The sequence below is a fragment of the Pteropus vampyrus genome, unplaced genomic scaffold (assembly GCF_000151845.1).
Source record: "Pteropus vampyrus isolate Shadow unplaced genomic scaffold, Pvam_2.0 Scaffold462, whole genome shotgun sequence".
In the NCBI taxonomy this organism is placed as follows: domain Eukaryota; kingdom Metazoa; phylum Chordata; class Mammalia; order Chiroptera; family Pteropodidae; genus Pteropus; species Pteropus vampyrus.
Window position 1 is genome coordinate 1,510,382 of NW_011889243.1, and position 12,508 is coordinate 1,522,889.

General features: G+C 52.0%; 1 protein-coding gene across 1 annotated transcript in view; it reads left to right on the plus strand.

Annotated features, from left to right (window-relative positions):
* Positions 1–1,827: 1,827 nt before the first annotated feature.
* The window catches only part of LINGO1 (leucine rich repeat and Ig domain containing 1), a 102,891-nt gene continuing 92,210 nt past the window's right edge, over positions 1,828–12,508 (plus strand). Inside the window, exon 1 of the mRNA XM_011382128.2 lies at positions 1,828–1,877. The gene's annotated coding sequence lies outside the window, so the exon portion shown is untranslated. The remainder of the gene's footprint in view (positions 1,878–12,508) is intronic.

Genomic DNA, 12,508 nt, shown 5'->3' on the forward strand with positions numbered 1-12,508 from the left:
TCCTCCCTTCTTGTCTCCATTACAGTCTAACTTGGACATGTCTGGGTTTTCAATCCCTGTTCTCAGAAAAAACTGACTAGGTTCTGGTGCGCTGTGACTCTGTGGTCATCCAAGGACGGTGAGGGTTGGAGAGAAGCTCTTGTATGGAGAGGGTGTTTAGGCCCCAAAGAAAAGGGGCACATCTCAGCAGAACTCTATCCTTTTCTTCTGAGACGATCAAGTATAGATGGGATCACAGAAGCATTGAGTGGAAGTGTCTTAAGTGCTTGAAGGAGACTGTGGGCTTCCCCACTACATTCACAGCCAGCCATTCCAGTCCTGGTCGCTGCTCAGCCCTGGTCACGATCACTGCCCAAGGGGCTCAGACAAAGCTGGAGGCTCTTTCAAGAGGGCTGTGAGGACAGGGTTATAGGAGGTGCCGCAGCAGTGAGGCCCTAGTAGGGAGAGCTGCCTGCTGTCCCCTCCTCCTTGAGGCCTCAGCAATCTGCTGTATACTCTTCTCCAGGTCATTGTCACTGCCCTCCTCTAGCCACAGTCCTCATTTGCTGAGGGTTTTGGCTCCTGTTATGCTCCTGCCAACCCAGGCCCCACCCACCAAATGTAACCTGGGGCCTTGTCTATCCCCCCTTCCCCTCCCACCCCCCCAACCCCACCGCCACCGCTGCTTCCCTCCAACCCCAGCCCAGTCCCAACTTCTCTTGCTGCCAAAAAAAAGAAGAAATAAACTGAAGGATTCTTTTTCTCATATATGCGCACGGTTGAGGAAGAGGCTGTTGTAGTCAGGGAGGCTCCTGTAGCCCACAGAGCATATGGGCCTAGAGGGGCAGGGGCTTGTCCAAAGTCATACGGTTTGGAACCACAGTCTGGGGAAGGGTCTAAGCCTAGGCCCCCAACCCCAGGGAGTTATGAGAATGGCTTAGGCCAAGGGGTTAAGGCTGTGGGGTCCCCACGGCCAGAGGAAGAGATGCTAGAGGCTCCTTAGACCCCTGGGCCTCTTATGAGAACCCTGCATACTAGCTCTTCGCCCATATCTTTGAGGCCTGATATTAGGGTCCAGAGGCTTGCCTTGTGAGTGCACATGGGTGTAGGTACTCACACATGTATGTGCGAGGGCATGTACCTATGCAATGTGTGTGTGGATACATGAACCTATACGAGTAAGTGGGCATGTACACAATTGTGTGTTGTCAGGTGTATATATTCATGTGTGACATGTGTGCAAGTGTTGACATATGCTTGTGCACACGCATGGGAATGTGCAAGCATGTGGTTCTACATGTGTACATGCATGTGTGGAGTGCTCCTGTGGGTGTATGTACATGTGGCTGTTTGACACACATGTGTCTGGGGTGCTGTGCCCTAGGAGTTCTGCCTGCATGTTCACATGTGTGTCTTCCTGTGTAGGCCTGTGTGTGCATCTGGGGAACCTGGCAAGGCCCCTCCTTAGGCCTTGGAAGAGCGTAGCTCCCTAGGTGGGTGGTGACAAGTCAGAGGGGTGAGATCTGGCCCGTGCTGGGAGCCAGCCCCCTCAGGAGGGATGGCACCGTCTATCTATGTGCCAGTGAGTATCCTCTTCCAGGCAGGCCTTGGACACCCCCTCCTAGCACACTGGGCCCCGAGCCCTTTTACGGAGAGAGCATGAGCTGTATAACCTGCCCTGTGACTCCAATGCCTAGATGTGCTGAGGACAGAGCAAGGACCTTCTTGTCCACTCCCCTCACCTCTGAGGTCATTCCCCTTGCGCAACCCATCCCCAGATGTGCAGTGGTGTATGAGCAACACTGAGGAGGGCCTTGGACTTGAAACCTTTCTGCTGGGACCGTCCCCTGTGCAGAACAGCCTGGGTCTTGACAGGACCTCTCCTGGCCGGCTCCCAGGTATGCTCCTTTCTCTTCCCACCAACACACCCACTAAGATGGAAGTCATCCAAGCCCCTGTCTGCCCTCCCCCCGCCAACCCTCTTCCCCATTATCTGACAGGCTGAGCTTATGACCTCTGCCAAGAGGGAATCGAGTTTTCAAAGACAAGGAAATTATGACTGCTAATACGTGGAGTGCCAATGGAGGGGTTTGAGGCACTGCGAGTGATGCTGGGCGCCACTTCTAGGCAGGGACACCCCTAGGACCTCAGTAAACACAATTGGTTCTTGCGTGCGAGTGGGGAGGGGAGCAGGGGACATAGGCTGCCTGGGACCTGGGCCTGCCACCCCCACCTCAGCTAGCCTAGGGGGCTGCCCCCCTTTCACCTTCACTATATTTACGTGTCTATTTTATGATTTCAATTTTTAATGCCTCTGTTCTTTGAAGACGCTTAATGCTTTCGAGTGGAACATTTCCTTCCAGGACCTGAGCGCAGATTGAGGACAGAGCAATAAATCAACTAATAACTGGAACCTCATTTTCTGCTCCATGGCAGAGAGTTAACTGCTGCCTTGCTGCATTCCTGTGGCAGCACTTTGGACTAGGGGGGCTGTTGAGGGGGCTGGTGAGCTGGTAGCTGAAATGACACCCTGTAGCTGGCACCCTACAATTTCCTGCTCAGAGTTTCCCTCCTGCTTCTCTCCTCTCCTTCTTGCCTTTGTTTCCATTCTATCTCTTCTTGTTTTCTCTTCGTGTCTATTTCGGTTCTGCTCAAAGCAAGAAGGAATAGAGGAGATGTCTAGATTTAGGGATTATGGAGGGGTCCTTGGGATGGTATGAGAAAGTATTTGTTGGGAACTGCCTAGGCCTGGGCCTGGCTCAGTTTTGCCCTGACTTGCTGTGTAACCTAAGGAGAATGTCTCACCCTCTCTGAGCCTTCAGGTCACCATCTATGCAAAGGTGTCTTACCACATGGGCAGACCAGGATTTGATTTTTACATCTAGGACAGAGGACAGCAGAGGTGGGCAGTGCCTGTGGTTTTCCCACTTTCTCCCTGCCCATGGTGGCTTGGGAAGAGGAGAGACGAGAGACTGTCAGGCAGTGGGACTGGTAACAATGGCTTGATGGCTCTTTGCTTCTTTTGTGTGCATGAGTCTGCATGTGTTTACTAATGCCTGTGTGTGTGTATTTCTGCATGCATCTTGGCCTCCAGGGTCATGAGCACTACTGCTGTTCATCTAGGGTGTCTCCTGACCCTCTGCTGGACTTGTGGAAGAGCTCACAGTGGAGAACCAAAATCTGCATAGAGAGGCTGAGTGGTGCAGGTCAAGGTTAGGTGCATAGATTCTGGGACCACACTGCTTGGGTGCAAATCTGGCTTTATCATTTACTGCTATGTGACTTTGGATAAGCCACTTAACCTCCCTGTGCCTCAGTTCCCCCATCTGTAAATCAGAGATAAGAATAGTGCTTCCCTCATAACTTTATTGTACTGACTGGTTGCCTATAAGGTGCTTGGTACATGTAAATGCAACGTAAGTGTTTGCTGTCATTATTGTAAGACACACACACACACACACACACACGCACACAGCACACTCCCCTCCCTTAACCCAGTGACAACAAGACAGCAGAAATGCAGTAGGCCCATGTGCCCAGATCTACCAGCCTCCAATACCTGGTGTGCGCCACAACTTGCAAGTGAGGAGGAGCCCAGCATCCATCAGAGCAGCCAGGGGTGGCTTCCTGGAGGAGGTGGCACCAGCACTAGGCCGCAGATAGACAGAGAGGAGTGTGCACCTGGGCACCTGTTGAGGAAGGTCAAGAAGGCTATTTGGAGCATGCCAAGGCCCAGGTGGAGGTGTTTAGAGGGAAGTAGGGAGGCTAATGTTTGGTAGGTACCTGCTGCATGCAGACATCTTGTGTATGTTTCTGTGGAGATGAAGAAACTTTGAGCACTGATATGTGACCTGCTCAGAGTCACCCAAGCTGTCAGTGGCAGAGGTTGGATTTGAACTTGTGTCTGTTTGACCCTGAAGCTCTACTTTACTTGCAGCTCAAGTCCCAGCACTGCAAGGATAGAGAAGGGCAGTGAGTCCAAACCCTCTCCCACAACGACCAGCTCTGGTGATGGAGCTGACTACCTTTTAGGACAATTCATGCCATTTTCATATGATTCCACTCATTCTAACCATGATACTCAGCTGCAACCAAATCCGGTTGCCATAACTCACCCCTTATCCGTTCCACATCCCCTTAGCCATGTTCTACCTGGTCCTGATGCTGCCTGATGGGCCCATGCTGAGTAGGCTGCGCCATTTCCTCCCAATGTCCCATACTGAGAGCCTGCAGTGGGCTGGACACAATGTGTGGCATGATTGCATTTCACATGTGACCATGGTCACCACGTAGAACAGGCTGGGCCAAGCTCTGGTACCCAGCCCTGGAGTTCAGCGTCCGATCAGCCAGGTTCTTCACTAGTATCTAGGGCAATCTGGAATAGTGCTTAGCCCTGAGAGTTTGGTTTCCAGAGTATTTAACCAGATAACTCTCCTAGGTTATAATTTTAGCACATTATGGCTGATGTCTTCTTGGTGCCATAAAACAGCAAACTTTTACTGCTGGAAGCAGCTCCCAGCAAGACATGGGGAAATTATCATGTCCAATCATCTGGGTATCAGTTACTGTTTGGAGGAGAGTGGAGTGTGTAGGTTTATAGACATGTGCACCCTTCTCTGTGCGCAGGTGAGCCAGCCTCGTCAGGGGGCAGAGAAGATGCTTCTGGGAGAGGAAATGAGGGACAGCTTGTCCATTCACTCAGCAAGCATTATTGGGTGCCTAGTATGCACCAGGCACTGACGGCAAGCTCCTTCAGGCTGGTGGATAAGGCAGACACTAACAAAATAAAGACAAACAGGAAGTTCAAAATTGCTAATGGTGCAGTGATGGGAGGAATGGGGACATATGCGAGATGAGGCTCCATTCTTGTGGGGAAGAGGAGGCTGTGTAGCAGGGGAGGGAGCCCATGAGAGGCCATTCACATGGGACTCTGGGAGTGTGGGAGGTAGAACTGAGATGTTTTCCAAGGGTCAGTGACCAGCTAGGTGGGTTAAGCAGTGGGTGACTGATCTGATTTATGCTTTTAAAAGATCTCTCTGGCTGCCGTAGGAGGGGCCAAGAGGGAAAACAGGGTAAGGCAGAAATGATGGAGGCTTGGGCAAAAATGGTAGCTGTGGGTATAGAGAGAGGCAGATGAACGCAGACCCATCATAGAGGCAGAACTGGGCCGGGGGAGGGACATGAATGAGGACAGGAGGACCACTCGTTTCCTGATTTGAGATGGGAGGACAGTGGAGGTTGGGGTTTGGGATCAGACAGGAGTTTGTTCTTAACTACCTCCTCGAGCAGAGATGTCCAGAGGAGGTGGGTTCAGAGTCCAAGTGGTGCACCTAACCTTTGACGTGCACCGAGACCCCTCTTTGGGCACGAAGAGGGGACATGGGCAGAGCAGGTGGGCTTCTAGAATGTATAGGAGGCAGATGAGGGGGCTGACATCCCTCAGTGAGAATGGAAGGTGTTCTCAGTTGAGAATGACAGGTCAGACAGAGGTGGGAGGTATGAGAAGAGCAGGAAAGTGGCACGAGCTGGGACTGCTCAGCAGTGCCGGGACCCCTTGAGCTCACAGAGGGCACAGCCTTTGTGGTGGGCTCATTTCCTCCAATAACATTTGACTTCCCAGCTACGGGTGCCAAGAGAGTGCTGGCTGAATTCATCCAAGGTTAGGGTTTCATGAAAGTATTGCCAAAGGAGAGGAGGGCAAGGTGTTTTGGGGCTTAATTAGATCGATGGACTGTGGAGCCCAAGGTAGGAAAAGGGAGTGAAGACAGAAGAGCAGTAATGGAGAGAAGGGAAATATAAAGGTCTCGATGTGGTGAAAGAATTGTGGCAAGAAGGCTGAGGAGAGGCACCAGTGGGCCAGGCCGAGCTGAGAGGCCTGATCAGGAGCTGCGGTGGACGAAGGCTAGGCCACGCCTGGGATAGAGGCTGGAGGAAATGGAAGCCAAAAGTCACTGGAGGCAGAAGATCAGGGGACGGGGAGCCTCAGCGCTGGTCATCCCAGCATGGCGAAGTCATCTAGAGGATGACAAGGGCTGAGGTACAGAGGGAGACGCGAGCATTCTGTGGATGAGGGGAAGTGGCCAGGAAGTTGGAAGGAAGAGATGGGGGAGGCACAGCCAGATGGGGTGGGTATCCGAGGGGAAGGAAAATTCTAGGTGGGAGACATTTGGAGCCGCCGTCTAGAAAGGACCCAGGGGCAGGGAATGCACCAGCCTGCCCTGGCCTAGCAGAAATCACCTACAGAGTATCACCGTGTGCCCGTGGGAAAACAGAGATGGGAAAGCAGAGACCCAGGGAGGTTTAGCAAGTTTCGGAAACAACAGCCTCTTCCTAAGCTTAGCCAGGTCCCCCAGTGGAGTGGTGAAGAAGGCAGGTTCAGGAGCTAGCATGCTGTGTGGGTTTGAGTCCGCCTTTTCTACCTGTAGCCTGTGTTTTAAACCTTTCTGGACTTCGTCATTTGTGAAATGGGGCCAATAACAATACACACTCCAGAAGTATCATGAGGATTGAGTTAATGTGTGCTTCCTGTGAGTCCTGGGGCCAACCCTGTTTACATATAGGGAAACCGAGGCTCAGAGGAATTAACTTGTCCAAGCCCCTGGGGTGCCCCACCTCCCTGCCAGGGCCCTTCCTCTGCCCTGGCTGTCTCAATGCTCTAGCAGTCTCATGGATGAAGCAGCATGAAGGCTTCATTCCCACTTGGCAGATGGGGAACTGAGGGCAGGATGACTTCTCTCCCCATGTATCCCAGAGTGCCAAGGGAGTCAGAATCTTCATCGACCAGTCTTTACTGTGAGAGACACAGAGGTGCCACAGATGCTGTTCCTGTCCCTGTGCCACAGTCTCGTGTGAGAGATAGGGCAAAATAATGAGCAAAGGTAATAACATTAAATAATGGAATATAGGCCAGAAAACAATTGCTCAAGGTGACAAGGATTTGAGGCTGGAAGATCTCAGAGAAGGAAAGAGAGGTCCAGTGACTGTGGCGGTGAAGAAGGAGGAAGGATGGAGCTGGGTTTTGAAGGGTGGTATGAGTTTAGTGAGGTGGAAGGGAGAGAGGGGCATTCCAGGGGAAGAAAGAAGGGAGCTGTGTTAGCAAAGGCCCAGAGAAGGATTGGGGGGTGTGTCCACTATAGCAGCAGAGGCAGAAAGGCAAGGCATGCAGGCCGGCTCCCATAATGTCTCAGTCCTCTCTGGGATGGGTGAACCAATGTTCCTAAAACTTCTGAAGAGATGCTAACAGCGTATTGGCCACAGAATTGGCCAGTGGATTCTCTGTGGCCCAGCATGCCCAAAGCCACCAAGAGCTGAAGCAAAGGCCTACAGGCCGGGGTAGGGGTAGGGTATCAGCTGCAGGGTACGATTAACCAGCTCACCTGTGACCTTGAACCAGGCAGCTCTGCAAAATGGGACTACTCTAGCTGCTCTTGCTCCCTCCCAGGTGGGCTGTATGAGTTTTACAGCCCTGTGCAGTCTTCTTCAGTGAAACAAAAGCCAGCACCAGAGTGATGGTGAAGGCTTTAGCTCCCTGACAGAGACGCCCAGCAGAAACCCAAGGTGCATCAGAAAGCAGAGTTTTAGGAGAATCTTTGATTTAGAGAACATTTAGGCATCAAACTGAGATGAGAGAACAGAAATAGCCCCCAGGCCATGAAACTGAGTGCTGTAAACCTCATTAATCTGCTGCCTCTGTGTTCAAAGTGGCATCTAATTAGAAGGAGCAGTGACTCCACCGGCTAGGTGGCCCATTGTTCCTGTTGGACAAGTCATACCAGGTGACATCAAAGCCTGCTCCTCTCTCATTCCTGGGCTGCATAGTGCCAATTAACTAGCATTTAGATTTGGGCTGCCTGGGCTTGCGAGCTTGACTGCACCGGTCTGGGGCCTCTGAGCCGTTCTCCAGGTCCTAGAGCAGATGGGCAGAGCCGAGCGCCATGTGCAAGTTGGAGTGCCAGACAGCTTGGGGGGCCCAGAGGCCTGGAAGGAGCTGGAGAAGGCAGAACTACTGCTCTCCCTCAGCCATACTCTCTCCTCCCTTCCTTCTCCTTTCAGGTCCAGCTGCTCCTGAGGGGGACCCAGGACAGGCCTAGGATGTCTAGCCAGAGGTCATACTTGGACTGGGGACACCCCATTGGGTCTTGCTGGGTGATCTGATCTGCACAGACTCTGGGTCCCTGAGCAGATGAGGGGTCCTGCCTTCTTCTGGTTTTTACCCCCACTCCTCACTGTGCTAAGGGCTTTGTACACAGTAGGTGCTTAGTAAGGGTCTGTCTCACTTAGCCCAATGATGTCTGAGAGGCTGGTGACTGCACCAGGACACAAACATCAGAGGCAGTGGGCCATCAGTGCCACTCAGAAGCTTTAGGTTAGAGCTGGGCAAAGCTTTTGGCAGTGATGTCACTTTCAGTCTGAAATAGCTGGGTCCAGGGACTGTAGGTTATTCTCTGCCTTCCAGGACACTGAACTGCAGTTGAGTCTAGAGACAGGAAAGGCACAGCAGGAAGACTCATGGGACTGAGCCTGCAAGAGCCCCAAACTGGTGGTGGGGATTCCAGAATTCCAGGCCTGCCACTGTGCTGAATGATGACTGTGTCTTGTCTAGCTCCCTGGACTGCATATGGTGAGGTGAGATGGAGGACTAAGTATGAACCTGCATCAGCGACTGTTCAGAGTCCTGAAGGAAAGGGAACACTCTTAGCTTTCCTTGCATACCTCCGAAGGTAGAGTGCTTACCACTCTTCAGGCTGCCTTTTTTTTTTAAGCTGGATAGTTGCAGTTGTTAGAATGGTCATTATATTAATTTGCTAGGTCTGCTGTAACAAATTGCCAAGAAACTAGAAGATAAAAACACTAGAAATTTGTTTTCTCACAGTTCTAGAGGCTAGAAGTCTGAAACTTAAGTGTTGGCAGGACTGTACTCTTTCTGTAGGTTCTAGGGGAGGAGCTGCCTTGCCTCTTCCAACTTCTGGTGGTTCTGGTGATTTTTTTGGCATTCCTTGCCTTGTAGATGCAATCTCTCCTCCATCTTCACGGAGCATTCTTCCATGTTTGTGTATCTATGTCCAAATTTCTGTCTTATAAAGATACCAGTCATGGATCAAAACCCATCCTAATCCAGCATGACTTCATCTTAACTAATGACATCTGCAATTACTAATCACCCTGTTTCCAAATAAAGTCACATTCTGAGGTTCTAGGTGGACATGAATTTGGGAGACACAATTCAGCACAGTACATTCATTTTTCTTCTCCTGAGCCTAGACTTCCATGCTCAGCCCAGCTCTGTCAGCCTCCAATGCTCCAGCAGGGTTACAGCCTCTTCAGGCCCTCATCTGTTCTTCAGGGATGGCTGTTAGTGTTGCGGAAACTTTTCTGGCAGAGTGTCTGTCTTACCTCCCAGGGTTTCGCATTCCTCCTCCCACTCTTCTCACCTTTAGACATGAAACTCCCATCACTCCATGGTGGAACTCAGCCTGGGTCCCACCAGTTACCAGCTGCCTTGATGTGTAGAACACTATAAACCCTTTCGCCTCGTTATAGGAAATTTCTTTTGAATGGTCTTTAAAATCTACCTCATTATATAGGAAGAACTGTAATTATCTTGCGTAAAACAGAGGTTCTGGTTGAGCTGGTGCCTAGGACAGTCAAAACCACAGGACAGGGTTCACTGCTGGTCTGGCCAGGAGGGCTGAGCTCCTCCTTTTTTTCATTTAATCCTCTCTGGCCCCTTTCTCCTGGGATCTGGACACCCTCATCTCTGTTGGTGGCCCCAGGAGGTCAGAGCCTCCACATAGAGTAGAGCAGCCAAGTGCTGGGGATGGGGGCAGTAGCCTTGGATTACAGACCACGCTCTCATGACCAGAGCCTCCCATGACTATTCTCAAGGGCTGCCCAGCCTCTTCCCAAGCCTGCCCTCCTGGAAGCTGGTGGAACTTGCCCAGTGGTCCCAGAAAATCACAACTGGGTAGGACCCTGGAGGTCAATAGGTCCAGTCCCTGCCTTCAGCTATTTGCTCTATCCTTCTTTCCATCAGTCTCCTAAGAAGGGACCCCAGCCCAGCTTCCTGGGATCAAGGTTTCTCTCCAACTTCTTGGGAGGTTTTCTTTGTGTCTGGCTAAAACTCTGGCTGCCCCAGTGTTGAACTGATTTTAAGCTCTCCTCTTCCTGGCTGTGTGAGTTTGGGCAGGTCACATGACCTTTCTGAGCTGAGTTTTTTTACCTGCAGAATGATGAGGGTTGTTTCTCCTTCACGGGTCATGGTGAGCCTAGGCTGTGGCCATGGTTATGGGATACCTGGCATTGGGCACATACTAGGAAGGGAGTCCACGCTGCTTCCCTTTCCCTAGGAGCAGCTGGCCATGGAAACTTCTTTCTCTCTCCTCTCTGCACAATGCTGGACCAAATGGCCACTTGGATGATGTGAAGAATGGCTCCCCGGCATTCCTCAGTGACCCTGAGTATGTGTGGCTCCTCTCCCCACACCCTGAACCCAAGGTTTATGTGTGTGTGTGTGTTGAGTGGTGGCAGGAATGACTGCTTCCCTTTTCTTGGTCTCTGTCCCAGCGGTGCCCTGGCCAGAGCTGTGGGCCAGCCGGGGCCACTCCGCAAGCCTCGCTCTCCTCTGAGTTAGCCAGCATATGGGGGTGCTGCAGTGGGACGAGAAGAGAGGCAATCAGGGTGCGCCTTACCGGAAAAGCCTTCCTTTGGGGCTTTTTTGTAGTCCTGACCTTTTCAATTTTTAGTATTCTGATGGGCTCCTGGCACCGCCTCAGTCCCCACTAGCTAGTTAGGTGGGCCACAGCCAAGGGATTACGGCATGTGGAAAGTCAGTGACATCTACAGAGCCTGGAAAGTGTCTTCCTTGAGAGGGGGGTTGCTGAGCCAGTGACAGGACAGCTGTAGGGACAGACCAGTTCCCTCCCCCACAGTCCTGGTGGTCAAGAGTTGGGGTGTCTTTGTGAGGAGGCCCCAGGGTGGCAGAACAGGGTGCCTGGGGTTTAGTACCAGTCTGTCTCAGAACCTCCCTGCCACTGCACCCCTCCTCTGGCCTCTGTTAGCACACTGCATCTCAGTGCGACATCCTTCTTCCTGGACATCTGTCTCCAGCATCCCTGGGCCCTCCCTGTCTGGTCTAAGTGTCCCTACTGTGTACTCCCTAGTCCTGTGGACTGCCACCATAGAATTCTCTTCCCTTTCCCCTATGCGCAGTCCAGGACCTAGATGGCCCTGATAGATGAGGTTAAAGGAATTCTATTTGGTCATCTCTCTCAGGAGTCATGCAGGAACCCGTGCTGGGCTTTGTCACCCTGCTATCCCCAGTGCCCAAGCAGTGCCTGGTGCCGGGTTCAGATTTGTTCACTGATTAAGTGATAGGAGGGTTGGATTTCATGGCTAGGTCTCCTTCAGCAGACCGTGACTCTTAGAGGCAGGGACCCTGCCTGCCTCAAAGACTGAGGCTCAGCTGAGAGCAGAAATCTGTCCCACAAGCAGGGGATGAGCTTGTGCCAACTAAGGAGTGGGAGGTGTGAGGCTGTCACCACACACGGCCATGGTTTTCCACCATCACTGCAAATTTCACTCATCAGGTCTCTCTCCCATATCCCAGGTGTGCTGACCTCTATCTGGGGAAACAGTAATGGGAACGGAGTCCTGCTTCTGTAGGAGATTCATGAGCGGGCAAGTCCAGGAATGCTTCCTGCAAGAAGTAGGACTAGATCAGGGCGAAATTTGGATAAAGGTGTTGAGGAACAGAGGAAACAGCTTTGGCAAAGATGTAAAGGTGTGACTGGATGTCCGTGGCCTGCTTGCAGGAAGATGAAGATCTGGGTTTCTCAGAGGCACCCGTATGGGAGAATGTTGGAGGGGTCAGGCTAGGAGATGCTGAGGAACCCAAATGACAGGAGATGGATGTCATTTGGCTCCCTGCTCTGCTAGCTCTTCTAGGAGAGGTCACAATGGTTCAATTCCAAGATTTGAATCCATGAACTCTGTATGTGAGACCCGGCCCTTCCCAGACACTCCCTACCCTCTGAAGTCAGGTTGTCCTGAGTCCAGCCCACTTTAGGGGGTGTGCCCCATAAAGGGCTGAGCTGCTAGAGCCCAGAACTTAGATGAGCACAAGCAGAGAGGTGAGCTGCGATTTTTCTTCTCTCTCTTTCTCTTTTCTGGAGTAATAGAAAATGTGGGCACATACCATTCCACCCCAGCATTCCCTCCCACTGCCCACTGCCTGCTGAGATGGTTTGCTGAGAGAATGCCTAGCCCCTGGCATGGTCTCAGCAGCTGCAGGTCCTGCCCTGCTCAGTCCCTATCTGCTCTGTCCCCTGCAGGGGATCTGCATGGCATCCTGGCATAGCCACAGCTGTTGGCTCTGGCCAGGGAGGCAGAGCCGTGCCTATCTGGGTGTCTGTACCTGGCAATGGATATGACTCCTGGGACTGGCTGGGGACTCTCTGGTTTATTCCTGTTTATTGGAGCACCTACTATGTTTCAAGCACCGGGGATACAGTGCTGAATTGGATGGTGAAGG